General features: G+C 40.7%; 1 protein-coding gene across 5 annotated transcripts in view; it reads left to right on the forward strand.

Moving 5' to 3' along the window:
- The first annotated feature begins 4,927 nt into the window (after nt 1-4,927).
- Nucleotides 4,928-16,956, forward strand: part of LOC123855589 (zinc finger protein 345) — a 52,968-nt gene continuing 40,939 nt past the window's right edge. For 3 of the 5 annotated variants that reach the window (XM_064581349.1, XM_045891346.3, XM_064581350.1), the window contains exons 1-2: nt 4,933-5,453; nt 7,270-7,324. The gene's annotated coding sequence lies outside the window, so the exon portion shown is untranslated. Of the gene's footprint in view, nt 5,454-7,269; nt 7,325-16,956 lie in introns of all 5 variants that reach the window. The other 2 variants (XM_045891347.3, XM_045891345.3) reach the window with 2 other exon arrangements.

The following is a 16,956-nucleotide window of genomic DNA, read 5'->3' on the forward strand; positions in this document are numbered from 1 at the left end:
GTACTAGGTTAGAGTTTCCCAACCCCCTGTTCTCCAGGGGTAAGTGTGCGAGGAAAAAATGTAGAGCGAGAAGTTGTTTATGTGGATTGAGTTCTTAGAGCCAACTCGACCTCTTCCCTCCTCTTCCTTATAATCAAACATTTTATTATTTATTTATTTAAAATTCAATTAGCCAACATATAGTACCTCATTAGTTTCAGGTGTAGAGTTCATACACATTCTATTTATTTATTATTTTTTTAATTTAATTAATTTATTTTTTTATTCTTATGTTAATCCCCATACATTACATCATTAGTTTTAGATGAAGTGTTCCATGATTCATTGTTTGTGCATAACACCCAGTGCTCCATGCAGAATGTGCCCTCCTCAATACCCACCACCATGCTAACCCATCCTCCCACCCCTCTCCCCTCTAGAACCCTGTTTGTTTTTCAGAGTCCATCGTCTCTCATGGTTCGTCTACCCCTCCGATTTCCCCCGCTTCATTCTTCCCCTCCCGCTACCTTCTTCTTCTTCTTTTTTTTTCTTAACATATATTGCATTATTTGTTTCAGAGGTACAGATCTGAGATTCAACAGTCTTGCACAATTCACAGCGCTTACCAGAGCACATACCCTCCCCAGTGTCTATCACCCCGTCACCCCATCCCTCCCACCCCACCCCCCACTCCAACAACACTCAGTTTGTTTCCTGCGATTAAGAATTCCTCATATCAGTCATACACATTCTATTTAAATGAAAATTACCATTTTGGGGGAATTGCCACATTTAGAGCCCAAATTGCCTGTCTAAAGTGTGTGCTCCACGGGGAGTGGGGCTTGGTTGTCCGATTATCTTTTCCAATTTCTCTTTTAAGAGTCCATTTCATCTTTCAACAGCACTTGCTGCCTAGGTATGCCATGGCCATGAAAGTTCCAATGAATATCCCCCATTGCTGCCTACTGCTGCATATTTGTCATTGTTGTTGTAAGGTGGCACTGTTGTCTGACTAGATATGTTTAGGGAATACAAATAGATAACAACATAACACTGTCCATCTAAAACCCCTGAATAGTATGGCTGCCCATCTGCTCTGTGGACAGGGATGGAAGTATTGGACTCTGAAAAGGTGTCTATTGTCATCAACACTCAGCAGTACCCGCAGGTGGAGGGTAGAGAGCCCATATGGTCTATTTTCCAGCACTGGCCAGGTTTGGTATCCTTGGTTATTGGTCCCAGAGTTCTCTCTGCTACTCAACTGCATAGCTGACAGCCTGGGCATATTTGCTGGGCTTTCTTGACCTCATGTGCTGGAATCACTGTGTCTTATTTTTAGGCTTAGTCACGAATGATAAATTCTCATGCCCTGTGTGATGGTGTGTCCAGGTGGCTATGGTCCTTACCTGGGTCCTTATCTGATCATCTTGTGGATTCTGTTGATGTTCATCTTTGTAAGGTCCTTTACCATGGGCATCCACATGGTCACAAACAGGATGTGGGTCTCGTGCAGTCTGCTATCATAATGCTTCATCCCCAAAGAGGCTAAAATTTGATCATTCAGTTGTCCCACTGCCAGGCACCACACCACATTGCCAGTCCATTGGCTACTGCCCATGAATCAGTGAAAATGTCACAAGGTGCATTTGGGGGAATATTTTCCAGGGGAGCACAACAGCCTACAGCTCCTCCCATTATGCAGAATTCTCTTAGCCACACACAGTTTTAAGCAGTTTTCTTTGAGGCTGCCCAGTGGCAGTGGTCTACTACATCCTTAGCTGGTAAGTACATGAACCAGGCCCAGGAATACTCAGGAATGTTAGTGTTCCAAAGCTCCCAAGAAGTCCAAAGTGCTGGGCCAGACACCGCATCTGACACGGCTGCATCTACAGTGTGACAGGGCCTCTTTTGAGCGATCCGATACGATGAGTTCAGCAAGATTCTCATCCTCGTGTGAGGTATGGAGAGCCTCCAACACCGGAACAAGCCAGCAGATGTTGTGCCTCATTTTTGTTTGCTAGAGGTATTAAGATCAACAGTTTTTCTTTAACAAGGTCAGGGCTTTTTCTCTGAGCATCAGCCCACACGGTTCCCAAGTGGCTTACTTGCGTGGTTAGCCCAGGTATCTTGTTGGGATGTTAATCTTCCAGCTCTGGTTCATATATTGACTCATCTCATGAAAGGCAGTCTAGGGGCGCCTGAGTGGCTCAGTCGTTAAGCGTCTGCCTTCAGCTCGGGTCATGATCCCAGGGTCCTGGGATCGAGGCCCGCATCGGGCTCCCTGCTCGGCGGGAAGCCTGCTTCTCCCTCTCCCACTCCCTCTGCCTGTGTTCCCTCTCTCGCTGTGTCTCTCTCTGTTAAATAAATAAAATCTTTAAAAAGAAAAAAAAAGAAGAAGAAAGAAAGGCAGTCTACACGCTGTCTTTAGCCCTTTCAGTCAGAATAATGCCATCGATGTAAGGGTACCAAGACATATCTGGTGATATTTCAGCTTTTTTTTTAGGGCTAAGCCTATCCACTAGTGATAAATTATAGAGAGTTTAGGATAACCTATGGCAACATGATAAAATAAAGGTAATTAAAACCTGTGAAGGCAAATTGGCGCTAATCTTCAGGAGGCAATGGGATGCTGAGAAAGCATTAGCAATGTCTACAACTGCAAAACAAGACCTTCGGTCTGCATTATGGATTCTATGATTGTTAAATCTGGAACTGCATGTACCAGTATATTACTGCCAAATTGAGCTTGTGGGAGTCCATGGTGACGTGCCAAATAATATCGGCTTTTCCCCCGGTCACTGAGGGCTGTTATGTGATATAGTGTCTTTAAACACCTCTGCCTCCATTAGCTATTTGATCATTATAGTGACCTCTGACCCCTTCTCCTCCCCTGATCCCCTTCCCTGGTCTCCTGTACGGCTTCACAGTAACTATGTGACTACACTGGAGAGGTCTCATAGGCTCTGGGTTGTGTCCTTGTGCCACAACCATTATTCTAATTGTGGCATTTCCCCATTGGGAACATCCCTTATGATCAAGAGAATTATTACCTATAATTAACACATCTATTTCCACAATACATTCAGCAATATCAGTCACAACCACCTGAGTTGATACTGGCCCAAAAGAACCCACCTATAAGTTTATACTGTCAACTGGAAAATTATTTCTAAATCCAGTTCAAGTAATTTTTCTGACCATGACCAAGGGCATTTCCTGGCATCATAGTAACTTAGGTTCCAAGTCCATAAGTGCTTAAAATGTTTGGCAAACTTGGTCACTGTCAAGTCCCCAACATACTTTGACTAGTGCATGTGGTTTGGGTCCCTCCTCAGGAAGGACAGACCTTTGCCTTTTTTTTTTTTTTTTTTTTTTATTCATGAGAGAGCGAGAGAGAAAGGCAGAGGGAGAAGCAGGCTCCCAAGGAGCAGGGAGCCCGATGCGGGACTCGATCCCAGGACCCTGAGATCATGACCTGAGCCGAAGGCAGACGTTTAACCATCTGAGCCACCCAGGCGCCCGACCTTTGCCTTTTTGTTACTCCTTTTTGTTACTCCTTTCCTTTTTGTTCTTTTTTCTTTTTCTTTTTAGAGAGAGAGAGTGTGTGTGCGTGCATGTGCACAAGCATGCACAAGCAGTGGAGGGGCAAAGGGAGAGGGAGAGAATCTTTTTTTTTTTTAAGATTTTATTTATTTATTTGAGAGAGAGAGAATGAGAGACAGCAGGAGAGGGAGGAGGGTCAGAGGGAGAAGCAGACTCCCTGCCGAGCAGGGAGCTCGATGCGGGACTCGATCCAGGGACTCCAGGATCATGACCTGAGCCGAAGGCAGACGCTTAACCATCTGAGCCACCCAGGCGCCCAAGAGAAAGAATCTTAAGCAGGCTCCACACTCAGCACAGAGCCAAAGCAGAACTCCATCTCTTAACCCTGAGATCATGACCTGAGCTGAAATCAAGAGTTGGAGGCTTAACCAAATGAGCCACCCAGGCACCCCTCCTATTTGTTCTTAAAGGGTACGGTAAGGTTTGGAGAGGCAATATTGAAGGCGTTGTATCAACATCAATATGTACAACACAGACCTCTGCAAGGGGATCCTCTTGGTCCTTTTCTTTGTCCACAATAAATGCTAAAGCTGGTTGGGTATCTTTGCCTGTTACAGAAGATATACAAATGTATACATCAGGGGAATTCAAATTAAAACAACCATACACCCACCAGAAAGTTAAAAAAAAAAAAAAAAGGCATACAATATTACGTGTGTTAGGATGCAGAACAATTGGAACTATCATACAGAGCTGGTGGAACTGCAATTGGGAAACCACTTCAGAACACAGTTTGGCAGTATCTACTAAAGCTAAATATATGTGTATCCTATGACCCAGCAACGCCCCTCCTAGATATATATGTAACCAAGACGACACGTATACAAAGCAAAAGACTACAAACAAGAATGTTCATGGAGCACTATTCCTAGTAGCCCCAAGCTGAAAACAAGCCAAGTACCGTCAACAATGAGAATAAACAAACTTTATAGATTAATCTCACAAACGAAATATTTGTCAAAAGAAGTCAGACTAAAGGGGGGAAAAGTGTATACACAATATGATAACATTTATGTAAGGTTCAAAATCAGGCAAAACTAATCTATGTTGTTGTAAATCAGATGGAGACTTTACAGGAGGCAGGTAGGGGACTTCTGGGATGCTACACGAGTACACAAGTCTGAGCAATCTATGGAAATGTATCCAGCTTTACTCTAATGATTTGGACACTTTTTTGCGTGTTACATTCAAAAACTGTACTTTAAACACCCAACTTATTTTTTATTATTTAAAAAGAAATCGTGAAACAGTCTCAGGCATAGCAACACAACCACACCCGAGGTGATAAACCGAAGCAGACGCACTCAGACCAGCACTGAAGCGTCACTTTCCCCCTCTCCTTCCCCACAAGCCTGGCTGCAGTTAGGGCCCAGGCATTCCTCTTCTTGTCAGACTCCGATCGCCCCCGACCCCCGCAGGTCTTCTGGACTCTGCGGCGGCACCTCCCGCAGCCTGCTCCAAGCTGCGGCTGAGGGTTCCTGACCGCCCCGCTCCGCCCTCCAGGGCTCCTAGGTCACACTACAAGTCCCAGAAGTCCCCGGGGCGGAAAATAAACTTCCGGCTGAATGCGAGTTGGGCTGCCGGGTGCGCAGCCGGGACTGCGCAGTCGCAGTGCTTCGCCGTAGAGAGTGGAGGAGCAGGGGTCGAGGGCTGGCGCCGGGGGAGGAATACTCGGGTCGAACCTCTTTGGGGGTCTTTCGTGTTCTGGACTACACTTTCCAGAGGCCTCCGGGAGTGACGTCACTTCCTTCTAAGGTGGTCAGCGCCGTTGTGCCGGAGCGAGCTGCACAGCGCCCCGGCGCGGGAAGCGCGCGGCCCGTGGGTTCGTTCAGGTCTGGCGGAACGTGAGGGGAACGCCGGGGAAGCTGAAGGTGAGGCGTGTCTGAGCCCGGGGACCGAGACCGGCTGTGTGCGGAGCCTCAGCCATTAACACGTCAGAGTGTGTGTGTGTGACGTAATGTGCCTGTGGGACTGCATGATTATGTGTGACCACATGAAGGAGTGGTAATTGTGTCTCCAGCTGTGTGAGTGCTTGTGTAAAGCTGTGAGATCGACTCCTCCTTTACTTGTGTCATTGACTTTTTATGAGTTCGGCCCCTCCCAACTGTGTCTGGCTGGGAGCCGAATTGGGGGTGGGGGGTGGGGGAGGGAGCAATGATAGAGAAATGGTCACCCTGAGGCCAATTGTGGGTTTGAGGGTTTCTGGAAGCTTGTGGTTGTGGGGTCTCTGTGGCTGGCTGCGTTGCGGAAACCCAGATTGGCCTGTCGGTGGCTGGAAAGGCCAATACTCAAGAGTTTTGACTGGAAAGGAATCAAATTCCTTTTAAGGAAGGCCGGCCACTGGGGAAGGAGGCAGACTCTTGTCCAAAGGCCAACTCAGGTTTCTTCCTGGCCCAGAGATTTTTATTTTTATTTTCTTTTTTTGTTTTGTTTTGTTTCGTTTTGTTGTTTATTTTTGGCCCCGAGATTTTTAAAGGGGTTTAATCGGTTAAGGGAGCGCGGTGGTCTGTGACATTCTTGATGACACGCAGACTTGATGCCAGCTATAGAGTTAATCTTGGTCCTTGGAGGTTGTACAAGAAATTCTAGTTCCTTGGTGCTCTGCTTTTTGCTGGATTGTGCGAGAAGGTCTTGTTCCTTCGTACCCAGGGGTTGTTCAAGAATACTCTGTTTTTTCTGAAAAGGAGGGCAAAATCTACAGATGCGCAGAGGGAGGTCAGTAAAATCATTTGTGTGACCTTAAAAAAGAAAAACATTTTGCTAAAAGATTGCTGGGCTAATCAGAGAACTGAAGGGACTTCAAACAGACTTGCTGGCCTCTGTGGCCTGGGAAGGTTCCCGTCCTTTATTCCTGAAGGCCAGTGGTCTGCCTGTCTCAAAGAAAGCAAACTAGTTCTGTCACAGATCAAGGGACTTAAGTCAGCAAGCAAGGAGTGTGTTAACTTGAAGCAAGTAAGCCTTAAGACTGGCTGGAGTGCTGTTACAGCTGCCCCCTCTCCTTGTAGTCATGGGGGCCCAGGTTCCCTGGAAATGTCCCTGTCTGATGTGGGAAGATAGAAAGGTGAATCCCAGATTAAAGATTCCAGATAAAGAAATTTATCTCCAAGTCACAAACCTGATTTCATATTGAGATTTAAGAGCCAGAAACAGGGGGCACCTGGGTGGCTCAGTCGTTAAGCGTCTGCCTTCGGCTCAGGTCATGATCCCAGGGTCCTGGGATCGAGCCCCGCATCAGGCTCTCTGCTTGGCCGGGAGCCTGCTTCTCCCTCTCCCACTCCCCCTGCTTGTGTTCCCTCTCTAGCTGTCTCTTTCTCTCTGTCAAATAAAAAAATAAAATAAATAAAAAATAAAAAAAAAATCTTTAAGAGCCAGAAACAGCCCCAAGTTCAGGGGAGAGCCTGAGAAAAAAGGAGGAAAAAAGCTGGGGTTGTAAGATTCTAGCCTCTTCCCTCAGGAAATCACCTGGGGAGACTTGTGGGGATTCTCCACTTTCACTTTGGTTCTCAGAGAGGGCAGCATTGCTCAAGTCTCTCACTGACCTTCCTCTGAATGTTTATTTAGTTCAAGAGGGGTGGGAGTGGGGTGGAAGTAGTTGCTTGTTTCTAACAAGTTAGTCTGAGCTCAGATAAAGGCTTGGTGTCTCACGATTCTTTATGTCTTACCAATTAATGGACTTGTCTTACACAGGTGACCAGAGACTAAGGGAAGAGCCGCTGTTGGACAACTGAGAGTTTTATCCAAGGTAAGCTGTTATTCTTTCTTCTGTCTCTGAAGTGTTTTCTGGTTTTTCACCATACGGGAACATGGCTTTCTTTCTTTTGAAACTCCATAACAAGGATCCTTTTACTGTTCTGCTCTTTGGGCCTGGCTATTCCAAAGAATAATGGGGCCAAGAAGGAATGGACCCAATGAGGTTATTCCACTCCATTTTGTTCCTTATGACCTGAGGTACACATATTCACTGGGCAAACATTTCAATTCCATTTTTATACTTAGTCTTTTTCTAAGATTTTTGAAGGAATGGAATACATCTCTCAGAGTGGAATTTGAAAGCCTTGACTTTGAGTATTTTCTTTTCAATTTCATTGTTTAAGAGATCATCTTCTAAGTATTTAAAAGGTTCAGAAGAGTATACAGTGAATTCTCCTTCCCAGCCCTGCCCCTAAATATGAGCTTTTCCTCCTTAGAAAGCAACCAGTGTGCCTAGGTTCTTGAGTACTTCCAGGGGAATTCTATATATCCTTTAGTACATGATTGACTTCTTCACTTTATGGCTGCACGATATTACATAATTCCATAATTTTAAGAACTAACCCTTATTAATGAACTTTCAGATGGCTATTAGTCTTTTGCTGTTATAAACAATGGTGGGATAAATATCCTTGAATATATGTCATTTAGCCTATCAATGAGTTTGTTGGTAGAATGAATGCTAGTTTTTCAACAGTGTTTATGTGGACTTTAAATTTTCATAGTTTTTGCTATATTGTCCCTTGTATTATCACTTTTTTAACAATATTTTCTGATTTTATGTTTTATTCAAGGTATTTTGCTGGTTGTTGGAAAGTTTAAGGAAATTATTAATATGCTATTACAGGGTTTTTCAAGCTGTGGTGTTGTTACCTGATTTTTGTGTGTGGTAAAATCAGTTTACTAAGCCCTGATCAGCATTTTCCTTAACTCTTCATTGTAAAAAATTCAATCATGTACAAAAATAGACAAAGCAGCAGTGAACATCTGTGCACCACTTTGCTCAGTTTCAGTAATGACTGACTCATGGCTGATCTTGTTTAATCTGTACCTCTACTTACCAAGGATTATTTTGAGGCACGTACCAGAAGCTGTATCGTTCCTTCCATAAATGTGTATATCAATGATGGTCTTTTAAGAACTTAATCAAATACCATTAATCTCCATAAAAAAATAAATAATATTTCCTTAATATCAGATTTCCAAGTTAGAGTTTAGATTTCCGCACAGAGCAAATAACTTTGTTTTTAATTTTAAGATTTCTTTGAATCTGGGCCCAAATAAGATCCATGCATTGTGATTGGTTCATAAGTCTTTTTTTTTTTTTTTTTTTTTTTTTTAAAGATTTTATTTATTTATTTGAGACAGAGAGAATGAGAGGGAGGAGGGTCAGAGGGAGAAGCAGACTCCCTGCCGAGCAGGGAGCCCGATGCGGGACTCGATCCCGGGACTCCAGGATCATGACCTGAGCCGAAGGCAGTCGCTTAACCAACTGAGCCACCCAGGCGCCCTGGTTCATAAGTCTTTTTAAAGTCTTTTTAAAAATCTATAATTTCTTATTCTTGTTTAATTAAGAGAGAGAGAGTGAGCATGTGAGTGGGGGAAGAGGCACAGGAAGAGGGAGACCAAATCTGAAGCCGACTCCGTGCTGAGCATGGAGCCCGACACCAACTCCAGGCTCTATCTCACGACCACCAGATCATGACCTGAGCTGAAACCAAGCGTCAGACGCCCAACTGATTGAACCACCCAGGCGCCCCTCTTTCTTTTTCTTTCTTTCTCTCTTTCCTTTCTTTTTTTTTTTAAAGATTTTATTTATTTATTCATGAGAGACAGAGAGAGAGAGAGAGAGAAGCAGGCTCCCAAGGAGCAGGGAGCCCGATGCGGGACTCAATCCCAGGACCCTGGGATCATGACCTGAGCCAAAGGCAGATGCTTAACCATCTGAGCCACCCAGGCGCCCTCTCTCTTTCCTTTCAACGTATTTCTTGAAGAAGCTGGGTGATTTGTCCAGTAAAGTTTCCCACGATCTGTCATCATTAACATGTTCTTCTATATTTCTCTAGTTCAAGGTTAGACCTAGAGGCTTCATCGGGTTTAGTGTGTTCCCTCCATTTCCACTCCCCCCTTTTTTTGGCAAAATGACTATATTGATCCTAGTGTATACTTCCATGAAGAGGCACATGATGTCTGCTTGCCTCTTTTTGTGATATTTTCTATTATTATTTCATTAGAGATTGCTAAATAGTTATAGTCTAATTAATTATATCTCTATTAATTATATAAAGTGAAAATTCCCTGTATGAACTGATTGGTTATCTTGAGGTACAGATTCCTTAAGGTAGGCAAGACGGATTTTTTTTCTCCTAACTTAACAGTTTTCAAAATGAGGAAATAATGAATCATAATGAAATAATGGTTTGCTAGCATTCTCTCCTGGGGGACAGTGATTGTTATTTTTTACTATCATTATAACTGTGGATTTTGATACTTACGTGTTTCAATCTGTTGCAGTTATTTATGTATACTTAAATTAGTATTGTGCCATATTTGACCATTTGGAGCCTTTTCAGGTTGACTCAGGGGTCCTTTTGACTTGATCTTAGTAGTCATTGCTAGCTTTCTTGGTTTTCAGTAGATCTTCTTAGTCAGGAATCGACAGACTGTCTGCAAAGGACTATCTAGCTAATGTTTTAGGTTTATGGGTCATACATTCTCAGTTGCAACTACTCAACTTTGTTGTAGAGTGAAAGCAGCCATAGAGAATACATAAGCAAAAGGATGTGGCTAAGTTCCAGTGAAACTTTATTTCCAAAATGAGACAAGGGGTGTACCAAATAGGAGCAGAGTTTAAAAGGTGAAATTCAATATCTGATTTAGTGCACGCTAATAGAGATGATTTCATTTTTACAGAGAGTAGGTGCCAGCTGTAATTTTTAAGCAAGCACTGCCCACATACCTGCCTTCTAAACACACACTTAATGGAAATCAAATTTCCTGTAACACCCATGAAGGAGAAATGCTGTTACTTTGTTTCTAAACAGTTGTCAGATTTCTAGTACTATTTCAAATCAGACCCTCACCTTTTATGTGAAAAGGCCTCTTATAAATTTGATAGCTTGTTCAGGAAAAAGAAATGGGTAGATGGAATTTATTGGAGTTAAATTTGACTTTAGAAAAGGAAAAACAGAAGACTCATAGTGTTATTTTATCATTATGCATTTCTACCCTCTGTTTCTGAGCTCATTGGCTGAATAATGCCCCAAATAGGACTTGTCCTATGGCAGGGATCCGGAGTACCTGAATTGTATTGAATTAAATTTAATTGAAATTGTAAACATAAATTGTAAACAAAACCAAAAATCAAGCATTATTACCCTGTTAGAGGTTCTTGTCCATTTCCTGATTCAAGCCTCCTTCATATTAATGGGAAATGGCATTTCAAGACTATATTCTAGGTGCTAGGATATTCATTGCTACAGGGTTGATCATTGTTTCTGTGGCTTTATAAAGCTAGTATATATGTATCTTTTAGAAGATTAAAAAATAAATGTCACAACCCCAAGGAGCCTAGAGATATGAGAGTTAATGTAGTGTGTTCTGGATGAGATCATGGAACAGAAAAAGGACAGTTCTTTATTCCACACTTTATAAAATATGGAATAAATACTATGATTCTTCCACACTTTATAAAGAACACTCAAAAATAATACTCAGTGATTTGATTACTGAAAACAGTTTTCTGTTTTTGTTTGTTTGTTTATTATAATCTTCTTGTTCTTTAAGGTATATTCCACTGGGGATATGGAATCAATTACTGTATGCTAGAGTCATTTGGAATAGTTCTTCTTGAGATGTGCCACAAATTGGAATCAAAGATTTGTTTTAATTTTTAGAGATTGCTCTTTTAAAATTTAATTTTTTCCTATAATTATATAAAGTATTTATGTGGCCCCAAAGTCAAATATGCAAAACAAGGTTTAATTTCATCTCTTCCTTCAAAAAGTAGTCACTTTTTTCTCTTATGGTTTATTCCATCTTTTAAAATGTACTGTAAGAAAGCACATTAGTGTGCTTTAGATGTATTTATATTTATATATGCCACAAGCAACAAAACAAAAAGTAGATAAATGGACTTCATTAAAATTAAAAACTTTTGTGCCTCAAAGAACACTGTCAAGAGAGAGTCAAAGACAACCCAAACACATTATGGGGCAAAATTATTGCAAATTATTTTTCTGATGAGGGACTTGTGTCCAGCATATATAAAGATACATTACCACCTAATAATAAAAAGTTAAACAACCCAATTAAAAATGGACAAAGTATCCTGAATAGCATTTCTTTAAAGGAGATATACAAATTGCTATTAAGCAAATGACAAGGTACTCAACATCATTAGCCATCAGGAAAATAAAAATCAAAACCACAGAGCAATATCACTCACCCTGACTGGAATGGCTACAATAGAAAAGATAGACTGTAACAAGTGTTAAGAAGGATGTGAAGAGGGGCCCCTGGGTGGCTTAGTCAATTCTTGAGTTCTGTTCAGGTCATGATCTAAGGGTCAAGAGATGGAGCCCTGCGTAGGCTCTGCCCTGAGCATCAAACCTGCTTGAGATTCTCTTTCTCCTTGCCCCTCTACCCCCTACCCCCACTCCCGTTCACATGCATGTGCTCTCTCTTAAAAAAAAAAAGTGAATAAATTAGAACCCTCACACACAACTGGTGAGAGTATAAAATATACAAAGAATATCAATATAAAGAGAGAATATAAAATGGTGTGGTTGCTTTGGAAAATGTCTGGAGGAATGGTGACCAATGGTTGCAGGGTTTCTTTTGGAATAATGAAAATGTTCTAAAACTGTGGTAATGGATTCTGTGAATATACTAAAAACCATGGACTCGTACACTTAAAAATGTGAATTGTATGGCATGTGAATTAAATCTCAACAAAGTTGTTTAAAAATGTATGCCCTTAAGGAAAAATCAGGAATAAAGAATGATGTCCCTATTTTTATCCAACATTTATTTCAGATTGTAGGCACTGCACTAAGACTAGAGGAAAAAAGTAAAAAGTCTAACCATTGAAAAGCAACAAAAAATTGATTAGCAGATAATTGTCTACAGGGAAACAACAAAATGTGGAAGTATTCTAAAATTAGAAATTATTAAGAAAAAAAAAATCAACAAAATATATAAATAAAAAAGTTCAACAGCACTTATCTTTTGGGATGTTCCTAGCTTTATTTTTTCCTTTTTTGCGAAAGATTTTATTTAGAGAGAGAGCGTGTGCATGTGATTGGGGGGAGGGGCAGAGAGAGGGAGAGATAATCTCAAGCAGACACAGAGTACGGATCCTGATGTGGGGCTTGATCTCATGACCCTGAGATCATGACCTGCGCTGAAATAAAAAGTCAGACGCTTAACTGACTGAGTCACCCAGGTGCCCTGCTAGCTTATCTTTGAAAGGAATTACTAGGAGTAGGACAACTGGATCACTGGTTAAATGCTTCTATAATTTCCTGATTATTGCTAAATTCCCCTCCTTTGAGGTTGTACATTTACTCAATCAGCATTTTGTTACTGGATTTCCCATAGGTCGTCCAGCAATATACCAGCAAACTTTTGGATATTTTCCAGTGACATTGTTCTCTCAGTGTAATTTTATTTTATTTTATTTTATATATATATATATTTTTTTTTTCATTTTAAGATTTATTTATTTGACAGAGAGAGACACAGCGAGAGAGGGAACACAAGCAGGGGGAGTGGGAGAGGGAGAAGCAGGCCTCCTGCAGAGCAGGGAGCCTGATGTGGGGCTCGATCCCAGGACCCTGGGACCATGACCTGAGCTGAAGACAGACGCTCAACAACTGAGCCACCCAGGCGCCCCTCTCAGTGTAATTTTAATTAACATTTCTGTAATAGTGAGCAAAGTTGAACATCTCCTTATATACTTTAGTGTATTTGCATTTATTTTACTATGAACTGTCCATTTCTTTTGTCCATTTTTCTGTAGGAGTATTATTCCTTTTCTGCTTTTAAGGCTATTTTATGTAATATTTGTTAACCTTTTCTATGTAATATAAGTTCCAAATGCCTTTTCCAGGTTGCCATTTATCTTTTGCTAATGGTGTTTCCCCAATTAAAATAATTTTTTTTGTAGTTAAATATCTATCTTTCCCTTATTACCTATAGATTTGGCTTACGGCAGGTAAGTTTCTCTAACTCCTGAATTTTAGAAAAATCCAGGCATTGCTGCTTCTTATATGATTTCAATTTTTATATTTCTTTCTTTTTTTTTTTTTTTAGGTTTTATTTATTTGAGAGAGAGACAGAGATAGTGACAGAGAGCACAAGCGGGGAGGAGAGGGAGAAGCAGGCTCCCTGCTCAGGGAGCCTGGACTCAGGGCTCAATCCCAACCTGAGCTAAAGGCAGATGGTTAACTGACTGAGCTACCCAAGCACCCCTCAGTTTTTACATTTCACAAGCAGCTTGATCTGGAGCTTAATCTGATATATTGTGAGGAGTAGTCCAGTTTTTTCATTTTTCAAATGACTACTTATTCCATCATCACCTTTTTAAAGGTCCATATATTCCCCACTGATACAAGATGCCACCTTTATCAAATATGACATTTCCAAATATTTGGGTCAGTTTTTATATCTCACAATTTTCACTGGATTTTCTCTTTATAATTTTGAAAGAATTGAAAGAAATTAAGAGGGCTTATATCTTCCCAAATATCCCTTAAAAACCATATGAATCAACAAGGAAAACAATTAAAACTGCATATAACAGCCTATGCCTATAGCCTTATTCAAAGCTAGAGGTTACTATAAACTTCAGTTTCTATGTAAGTGGAGAAATACATACCCCAAACAGGCAGATCAACTCTGGTGTCCATACTAGACTGAAGAGTTAGGGAGAGAAAAGTGAGAGATACATTGTAGTGTTGGAAAATGGATAACTTAATCCCATGAATATAGAGGTCCATCTTGAGTGGGAACATACTGACAACATGACTGACCCTGTTAGAGTATTGCCTTTTGATTGAAAGGAAGATTCTTGAAAATGGTGAGATGAAAGATGGCACTCTTAGGAAATGCCCACTCCTTGAGGAGGGGGAAAGCAATATAAAAAGAAAAGGCATGCTTTCAAGGATGATAGTGAAAGGAAAAAAGGAATCAAGTGTTGGAAACTAAATGCTTTTCAGAACCAAAAGAATGTCACAGATTCAGAAGTGACAGAATTTATGTAGCTAAGAGTTTGGCCTTGCCAAAGAGAGGTCTGGTCATTTTACTACTTTTGGGAGGTAATCTCTGGGCCCTTGGAATGTGATGCCTGAATCTTTGTTTGCTTGGAAGCCTTAGGTCACACAGTATAATCTAACAATATGATGTAGGGTAGGGACTGGCCACACCTGTATAACGTTAGGGTAATGGTTGGCCATGTGAGAAAGGACAACAGTGTGACCAAGAGTGGGGGCTTTGGGTCACAGGATATCAATTGACCTGGAGACAGATCAATGACATAGTCAATGAGCCATCCCCACATCTGGAGCTCTCATAAAAACTCAAAAATTGAGGCTCAGGTGACTTTCTGTGAATGGCAATACTCCATGCATTTCATCACACATTGATGTCAGGAGAGTAACACATCCTGACACCATGGAAAAAGACATGGAAGCTCCATGTTTGGTATTTCTCCTGAAATTTGCCCTATGTGTTTCTTCTCTAAGTTGAGTTTAATTTGTATCTTTTTTCATATAATAACTTCCTATGTAACTGTGAGCATAATAGCTTTCAGTGAATAGGTATGAATCCTAGTGAATTTTGAACTTGAGAGTAGTTTTAAACTCTCAGTTGGCCTTAGCTGGTTTGGGGAGCTTATAGTTCGTGTCAGAGTTGAGGGTAGTCTCGGAGGGATTATGCTCTCTAACTTTGTAATTAGTCAAAACTCTTACAAAATCCTACTCCCAAAAAGAATCTATTACTAGGAACATTGCACATCACAGTATCAAAGAAGAAAATGCCCTTGAACTGGGATTTCTATTAAGTTATCCCAAATCTCACATCCTTCTCTAATGATACCTGTTTATGCTGGTACAGAAAAAAATCTAAGACTTAAAAAAATTAACAGAAAATAGTAGGAAAAAAATATATATGCAAAGCAGTCAGTAAACAAAAAGAAATATAAAGCATCCACATCGGCAAAAAAAAAGTCAAATTTTCACCCTTTGCAGATGACATGATACTCTATGTAGAAAACCCAAAAGACTCCACCAAAAAATTGCTAGAACTGATAAAGGAATTCAGCAAAATTGCAGGATATAAAATCAACACACAGAAGTCTGTTGCATTTCTATACACTAACAATGAAGCAGCAGAAAGAGAAATCAAGGAATCAGTCCCGTTTACAACTGCACCAAAAACCATAAGACACCTAGAAATAAGCCTAACCAGAGGTAAAAGATCTGTAATCTGAAAACTATAGGACACTTATGAAAGAAATTGAGGAAGACGCAAAGAGATGGAAAAATATTCCATGCTCATGGATTGGAAGAACAAATATTGTTGAAATATCTATTTTACCCAAAGCAATCTACACATTTAATACAATCCCTATCAAAATATCATCAGCATTTTTCACAAAGCTAGAAGAAGCAATCCTAAAATTTGTATGGAACCAGAAAAGACCCCAAATAGCCAAAGTAATGCTGAAAAAGAAAATCAAATCTGGAGGCATCACAATTCCGGACTTCAAGCTGTATTACAAAGCTGTAATCATCAAGACAGCATGGTGCTGGCACAAAAACAGACACATAGACCAATGGAACAGAACAGAGAACCCAGAAATGGACCCTCAACTCTATGGTCAACTAATTGTCGCCAAAGCAGGAAAGAATATGCAATGGAAAAAAGACAGTCCCTTCAACAAATGGTGTTGGGAAAATTGGACAGCCACATGCAGAAGAATGAAACCGGACCACTTCCTTGCACTATACACAAAGATAAATTCAAAATGGATGAAAGACGTAAATGTGAGACAGGAATCCATCAAAATCCTAGAGGAGAACACAGACAGTAACCTTTTGGACATTGGCTGTAGCAGTTTTATTAGATATGTCTCCTGAGGCAAAGGAAACAAAAGCATAAATGAACTATTGGGACTTCATCAAAATAAACCTTCTACACAGCAAAGGAAACAATCAGCAAAAGTAAAAGTCAGCTTATGGAACAGGAGAAGATATTTGCAAATGGACATATCTGATAAAGGGTTAGTATCCAAAATCTATGAAGAACTTATCAAACTCAACACCCAAAAAACAAATAATCCAGTTAAGAAATGGGCAGAAGACATGAATAGACATTTTTCCAAAGAAGACATGCAGATGGCTAATAGACACATGAAAAGATGCTCAACATCACTCATCATCAGGGAAATACAAACCAAAACTACAATGAGATACCACCTCACACCAGTTGGAATGTCTAAAATCAACAACACAAGAAACAATTGGTGTTGGGCAAGGATGTGAAAAAAGGGGAACCCTCTTACACTGTTGGTGGGAATGCAAACTGGTTTAGCCACTCTGGAAAATAGTATGGAGATTCCTC

The sequence above is a fragment of the Mirounga angustirostris genome, unplaced genomic scaffold (genome assembly GCF_029215605.1).
Source record: "Mirounga angustirostris isolate CCGP_5_RB_7025 unplaced genomic scaffold, mMirAng1.0.hap1 SCAF_16, whole genome shotgun sequence".
NCBI lineage: Eukaryota > Metazoa > Chordata > Mammalia > Carnivora > Phocidae > Mirounga > Mirounga angustirostris.